Raw genomic sequence first — 8,044 nt, 5'->3', positions numbered from 1 at the left:
GGTCTGGGAGGATCCCACATGCCGCGGAGCGGCTGGGCCCGTGAGCCATGGCCGCTGGGCCTGCGCGTCCGGAGCCTGTGCTCCGCAACGGGAGAGGCCGCAGCAGAGGGAGGCCCGATACCACAAAAAAAAAAAAAAAAAAAAAAGAATTGTTCTATTCATTCTTCCTTCCTAGAAGAACAGACATTAACTGTGCCAGGAAGGGAATTATCATTTTGACTCTGGGGTATTTGTAGGAGACAGCTGTGGTATATTAAACAAGAGCTTGGCTCGGAGTTTAAAGGATGGGTTTTATTCCGCTTTTTCCAATTTATAAGCTAGGCGCCCTTGAGCTAGTTGTTAACTTATATACCACAGGTTACTAATCTGCATATAACTGGCATAGTATCATCTATGTTAAGGATTGTTCTGAAAAACTGAACAAGATAATCTATCTGGAGTTTCCAAGTTTGACTTCTATTCATGCTAAAGCGGTATCTACCCACCACTCCCCCCGCCCCGGTAAAGGAAAAGTCAAAGGCATGTCTTTCTGACCTCTTTCCTCCCCCCAAACCCCACCCCCGGCGCCCCATGGCTTGTGGGATCTTAGTTCCCTGACCAGGGATTGAATCCGGGCCACAGCAGTGAAAGCGTCGAGTCTTAACCACTGGACCAACAGGGAACTCCGCTCTACCTTCTTTTTTAAGTCCCATGGGCTAGACTTCTTGTATGAACTTAGTATTGGGACACTGCATCTTCCCATTTCCTCACTACTCTTCCTAGATATTATGCAAAGAAGAGCTTCAAACACCAATGGCAATGTCACTAGAAGAGAGTTATGACTTGAAGAAGAAAAGAAAATATATAAATGCTGCTCCAAATAGCTGAGATTGTCATGGAAGCTGTGAGGAATCTCTTTATGATACTCAAGGTAAGATTTTGAGTCTAGATGGACTTTCCTCCAGGAATAGAGGCTGTGGACAAATAGTTTTTGAACGAGAAAGAATTCAAGGAACATCATTCTTTCTTAAGAGCCTTTATTAAGATAAATATTAGAGGATGGATTTCATCTAAGGAAGAGAAAACCACAGCAAAAGAATTGTGTATACCTATAACTGAGTCACTTTGCTATACAGCGGAAATTAACACAACATGGTAAATCAACTATATTTCAATGTTAAAAAAAGATTTAAAAAAAGAACTGTGGGGCTTCCCTGGTGGCACAGTGGTTGAGAGTCCGCCTGCCGATGCAGGGGACACGGGTTCGTGCCCCGGTCCGGGAAGATCCCACGTGCCGCGGAGCGGCTGGGCCCGTGAGCCGTGGCCGCTGAGCCTGCGCGTCCGGAGCCTCTGCTCCGCAACGGGAGAGGCCACAGCAGTGAGAGGCCCGCGTACCGCAAAAAAAAAAGAACTGTGGATGAGCATGAATATATGCAATCTATAAAACTAGGATGAAACAACGTGGGACTTAGTGTGACAAAACAGAACGTAAATGTCATCTACACTAATATTATCAAAATGATGTGGGACTTCGCTGGCGGTCCAATGGTTAAGACTTCGCCTTCCAATTCAGGGGGTAACAGTTCAATCCCTAGTCAGGGAACTAAGATCCCACATGGCTCATGGCCAAAAACGTAAAACAGAAGCAATATTGTAACAATTTTGCAATTCAATTGTAAATTTACAATTCAATAAAAACTTCAAAAAATGGTCCACATAAAAAAATCTTAAAAAAAAAAAGAAATGATGCAACAAACAAAAAAAGATAGAATGAAGGAATAAAGACCAGAACTAGAGTAAATTTGAGGCTTACTTTATATGTAATAACTGGACATCAAATAGTCTTGTTCAGTTTAAAAGAAAATTCAGAGGAGAAATCTGTGCTGAGCAGGAATCTGGGGTCACTGTGGCGTCATGTGAGGTCAAAGATGAGAAGAAAGCCTGAAAGGGAGTCTTGGAGAGCTCCCAGGACTCAACAGGAACCAGGAGGAGGAGGCTGTGAAGGAGACACAGAGAAGGAGGCCGAGAGGCAGGAAGAAAGCCAAGACAACTAGGAGGCCAGAAGCCAAGGGGAAGTAGCTCACGGTAAAGCGCCCAATGGCGAAGAAGGCGAACTTGTGACCCTAGTGATGGAGGAGACAGGAGGATTGGTGCTGGAAAAAGGAAGAAATAAAAACAGGGAAGGGAGCTACACAGTCAGGTGTATGTCAGGAAGATGGAGAGGCAGACAGAAGGCAAGTCTGGGAGCAGCTCCTCCTGGGGGCTGAGTGGGGACCGAGAAAGAAGGCTCTCATCAGATAATGAAAGTGTCGGGCAGGAGAAGGCGGCAGAGGCAGCCTGTTCCCGTGGCGACCTCCTTACCTTTGCAGGTCTTCTCCGCCTGGGCTATGGGGTTAACACATTAAGGGCAAATAATTTTCTTTCCCCAGACTAGTTGCTTTTTAATAGGGGCATGCTGAAATACCAGATAGCATGCTGAGTGTCACAGATTAGCACAGGAATGATGGACTGACAGGTTCTGCGTATCCTCTCAGCTCTCACTGGGCAGGCAGGTAATGTAAACAAATGTAGCAGGCGGGGGTGGGGGGACACTAGGGCATGGTGGGGACTGTGGCAAAATGGAAAATGTGAGCCCCTCCCTGCCACAGGGAGATTCGTATGCGAAATCCCTTGACGTTGAAATTTCTGTCACTAATTCTCATTTTTAAGACACTGCCCAGGCAAACATCCAACCAGCAAGCTGCCAGTTCCTGACTACTAAGTTAAATTGTTTTTCACATTATTCACTTTTCTTTTCTCCCTCCATCCCCAGGAGTTAAGTGAAAAGAAAAGAGCTCCTTCTACAATCTGGTCTGGATGGTTTGTATTTTTTATTTTTTTTCAAGTTCCAGTTCAACCCCCAGCCTATCCATGGAAGCTATCTCTAGCTGAGGTATCTTGGGAAACTGCCAGGTAGAGGAGAGTACAATTCTATTTCCTTTCCATTTCTGTTAATTTCAGCGGTAGAGTCAGAGGAGCTATTATATGGTTAGTCATGGCCACTTGTCTTGCAAGGCAAGGAAGGAGTAAAGTATGAGAAAGGCTCAGTCAAAAGCCAGGAGCAACCTGTCAACTGCAGTCACAACCTAAGTGCTTCCAGCAAGAGAAACGGACTGTTGCTTGCTCTAACGGACTTGTGGCCTTAAAACTATTGAAAGGACTTTACATGAGCATCTGAGAATGGAATAAAACCCAGCATGTTTACACTCAATAGCAGTGACTAATGTTTGAAATTGTTATCCTGCTAGAACCAGGGTTGTGTGAGGTCACAAGAAATGAGGTTCATGCCTATTGCAGATGCTGTTGAAAGTTCCTCCCACATCCATTCCATCCTCCTTCCTCAATGAGAGAGTCTTTGCTTAGGTTCCTGACACTCCTCCCAAGTGACTCAATGGGTAAATCCAAATCGGTGAGGTCAGTCATAGTGGTCTGGTTCTCTTCATTAGTGGTAGGATTCGGGCTAGCATGTGACCCAGCTGGTCACTGAGGTGTGAGGGACTTAAGGACCTCTGGGAAAGGACTTATCACTATTAATAAGGTGAAGCCTGAAAAGAAGTGGCCTTTCTTCTTTCGAATTTTGTTTTGTCTGGATGTGACAGCTGGAACTCCAGCAGCCATCTTGTGACCATGAGAGAAGTCAGCTTAAGGATAAATCTGAACCCTGGTGGCAGAGTGGGAAGACGGAAAGACCCCTATCCTTGAGGATATATTTGGGTCACTGAATTAAACTGAACTCAACAACCTTGAATACTACCTCCCTCTGGAGTTCTGGTATATGAAATAATAAATTGATCTTTTATGCCAATTTGAGTTGAGGGCTTTCAGTTACGAACATCCAAAGGTATCCTAACTGGTACAGTGGTCATTCCTGAAGGTCTACAAAATAGTCTCTTTTCCATCTAGAGTCATGTGGAATCATCCATTCATCATCCATTAATTAGTTTAATGGGTCTGATCACAGGGCAAAGAGTAGCGGAGCCATGGTTAGAACTACCATATGATCCAGCAATCCCACTTCTGGGTACCCAAAGGAAATGAAATCAGTATCTTGAAGAGATATCTGCATTCTCACGTTCATTGCAGCAGTATTCACACGGTCTTTCTGCTTTGGGAATGGCAATAGTTTATCATTGTGGGTTTCCCTTGAAGAGCTATCTCATACTCTCTGATTAAAGCAGCCTGTGGTTGAGGAAATGAATTATGTAAATCCCACATTTTACTTAGATTACTCCCTACACATCTGAGCTAGGTTAAGATGCTCTGTGGTGCTCATATATCCCCAATAGGAATGGAAAGGTGGGCATTGTGGGGCTAGAAATGGTAGTGCACTGCTTGAAATGTCTGCTGAGTGTGTTACTGAACCTCTGCTCATAAGCAAAGACCGCTAAATTACCCAGAGCAATCCACCCTGTGACGCTTAAGAAAAATAAAAAGACTGTGTTTTTAAAAGAGCAAATTTGAAGGCAATGATTATTGCTTTCTTCCCTTTTGTATTCTTCCTCTTGATTATCCCACTTCGCTGCAAGGATTCCTAAATATTGTCACCTCTTAAAAGCAATCTTCTCTCCTTGCTGTATGCACACACCTAGGCTGTGTGCTGCAGAGAGCAGCCACCAGGCTCTTCCTTTCCCAGAATCCCAGGCTGGGTGTTAACTCTTCTCTAGAATAGGAATGGTCAGAAATCAAAGAGGAAATTTTTTTTTCAGCACAAGGGGCAGGGGACATCTGTAACCTGTGGCTGACCATATCTTTTAAACACCCTCTCTTCTTTTTGATAGGGTCTGTCGACTGAAAAAAAAAGTGCAATGTGAAAGTTGTGAGTTAAGTTTTATTTGGGGCAAAATGAGGACTATATCCTGGAAGACAGCCTCTCAGATGCTCTGAGGAACTGCTCCGAAGAGGTAAGCGGAGAGGCCGGTATATATGTGATTTTGCTGAAGAAGGATAAGGACGATCAAGCAGACATTTTGGCAGAAGGTAGCTGCTAGTCACAAGGTTACTGCTGGTCACGAGGAGCAGGTGTTTCCATTAATGATTTTAGTGCTTTTATAGATATGAGGAAACGCAAGAGCTGGGCTCTTAAAAATCTTCTCCTGAAAATATCTAACTATCTAAAAACCTGTTCTTCCAGTTTTTCCCAGAGCACAGAGTGCCTCATTCCTGAACTCCTTGCCGGGTATGTTGAAGGTCAGCGACTACAGTGGCTAGTGACCTAATCCTTGTAGAAGCAGAGGGCGTGCCAATTTTTAGTTGGCTGGTCCCACAATTTTCGTCCCGTGTTCCCAAAGTAGAACCCTAAAAACTACATTTCCCAGCTTCCCTCGCTGCTAGATACAGGCTAGCTTCCACCAATCAGACGCAGACATTCAAAACTCTGATTTGGAAGTAAGCCAAGGGCGGAAGAGAGTTTGGGGCGGCAAACTAAGTAAGCCAGGGGCACAGGTAGTGGCAGAGGCAATGGAAGAGAGTGCTAACTCCGGCAGTTCTGCAGAATGCTGTAGGGGTAGCAGAGTACATGGCAGCCATCTCGTCAACCTATCGGAGACCTGGCTTTTTTGGAGTTTTCCTTTTCTACTTAAACAAGTCAAGGTGGATGCTATTATCTGCAGCTGAAAATTCCCTGACCCGATAAGCCCACACAGATAGGTGACGGGACTACGCTTGCAAACAAGTGTTCAGGACAGCTCTCCATGTCGGGAAAGCTATATCTCTTAAGTAAAGGTATTCTAATCGTTTTTCTTTCTTTTTTTTTGGGTGGGGGGGCGGGTATAGTTGATTTACAATGTTGTTTGGTTTCAGGTGTACAGCAAAGTGATTCAGCTATACATATACATATATCTATTCTTTTTCAGGTTCTTTTCCCATATAGGTTATTGCAGAGTATTGCTATACAGTAGGTCCTTGTTGATTATCTATTTTATATAGAGTAGTATGTATATATTAATCCCAAATTCCTAATTTATCCCTCCCCCTCACCTTTCCCCTTTGGTAACCATAAGTTTGTTTTCTATGCCTGTGAGTCTGTTTCTGTTTTGTAAATAAGTTCATTTGTATCTTTTTTTTTTTCTCCCGGCCACACCACGCGGCTTGCGGGACCTTTGTTCTCTGACCAGGGATCGAACCCAGGCCCCCCACAGTGGAAGCGCAGGGTCCTAACCACTGGACCACCAGGGAATTCCCCATTTGTATCATTTTTTTTTTAAAGATTTCACATATAAGTGATATCATATGACATTTGTCTTTCTTTTTCTGACTTACTTCACTTAGTATGATAATCTCCAGGTCCATCCATGTTGCTGCAAATGGCATTATTTCATTCTCTCTTATGGCTGAGTAATATTCCAATGTATATATATACCACATCTTCTTTATCCATTCAAGGACAGATAAATGGATAAAGGGATTCTAGTCTTGACCAGGGCTTGGTACTTAGGCGCCTGCAAGGGTCAAGGGATTCAAGTGAGCAGTTCTTGTGTCTTGGTCAGGGCACATGAGGGAAAAATGATTGCAATTGAAACACAGGATCACATCTACTCTCAGGAAACAACCAAACAAGTGACTGTCTAGATGGGGTTATTCCAGAAGCATTGTCTTCCTCTCCCTACCTGAAATGCCACCCTTGGAGAAATGTCCCCTGGGTCTGGAAGGTTGTTTTCATCTTTATGAGTGTCCTACTGGAGGGTGAATCCTGGTGATAGGGCTTCCCCTTCATCATCAGCTGCATAGCAAGCTTTAATGCACTCAGCTCAGGATCTAGCTCTTGGGAAAGAGGCCCAGCGCGTCCCAAGAAGAGGAAGGCGGCAGGACACTGAAAACACACCTCACATGTTTTCCCTGGTCTGGCTCTGGATAAGTTGGGAATCAACGTGATTTTAAAAGAAATTAGAACACATCACATCTTATGTGGTTCTTTGATAATCAGAACAAAGGCAAGATAAATCTCTTCACCGTTTCATGTGTGATTTCCCCAAATGAAGGCAATCCAAACATATGGCAAAGAAGCTTTAAAATCTGTTAATGCGTGAATGTCGTGATAAAAATGGAACTGGGGAGTGTTGTGAACCGCCAGGCCATGTTCTCTGAGAATGGAAGGGAATCTCTGGGACCGATCTTCTCCCTTTGCTGTGGAGCTCACTAAATCTGGCTCCAGGGACTACTTCTCTCAGGCTGGCAATGGAATTTTGAAGAAACAGTGCTACTTGCTAGGCTTAAATATACTGAAAGAGGGGCTCAAAATGAGGTAACAGAAAAACTGTCAAATGCTACAGAAAATCTGGTGACTTTAGGTGTTTGAATCCCAATTCCATCTACTATGTGACCTCGGACAAGTCAGCTGACCTAACTCTGTTTCCTTAGCTATTAAGTGAGAAGGATCATTTTCAGCTTATGAAACTATTCTGAGGAGAATATCAGTAACATCAGCAAAATACCTAGTCATGGTAAGGGCTGAAGAGATGGGAATTATTATGTGATGAAGAAGGCCAGCCTCCATGTTCAACCTAGCCCATCCGACTGGGTAACGATAAAGCAAGTCTGAGCTTCTAGTAAGTGGCACCTATAAAGGCTCTAAGTCACTACAAGGAATCAGTAAGTGGCTTTCAGAGAGCAAAGCTAAAAATTCAGCCTGCTTTCATCAATGAGCACACAAGTTCACTGTCAAGCTGTTTATTAATCTCAGTATTAATCACTGTCCTCTCATTTGGGATTGAAATAAGAAAACTACCTGCCGTTTGGGCAATATGTTTAAGCTTTTATTGTGAATGGTAGCAAGGACTGGAATCTAATAGACAAATAGCCTAGATATAAAGAACATCAATTGGAACACTCTTTATGGACAATTATTCACAGCAAACAAGTTCAAACCAGAAGATGCTGCTTGAAAATCATGACTTTAGTCAAAGTTGAAAGATACAAGAATAGTTAAGTATTTTGCATAAAGGAAACTTGATGACCCAGTAGAACTGATGCCCATAGAACGCAGTCTCTTGAGGGTTTTGTTTTGCTTCTTTGAGGGAGGCCACCATTG

This window comes from Physeter macrocephalus, chromosome 19 (genome assembly GCF_002837175.3).
Source record: "Physeter macrocephalus isolate SW-GA chromosome 19, ASM283717v5, whole genome shotgun sequence".
In the NCBI taxonomy this organism is placed as follows: Eukaryota; Metazoa; Chordata; class Mammalia; order Artiodactyla; family Physeteridae; genus Physeter; species Physeter macrocephalus.
Note: the sequence above shows the minus strand (reverse complement) of the source record.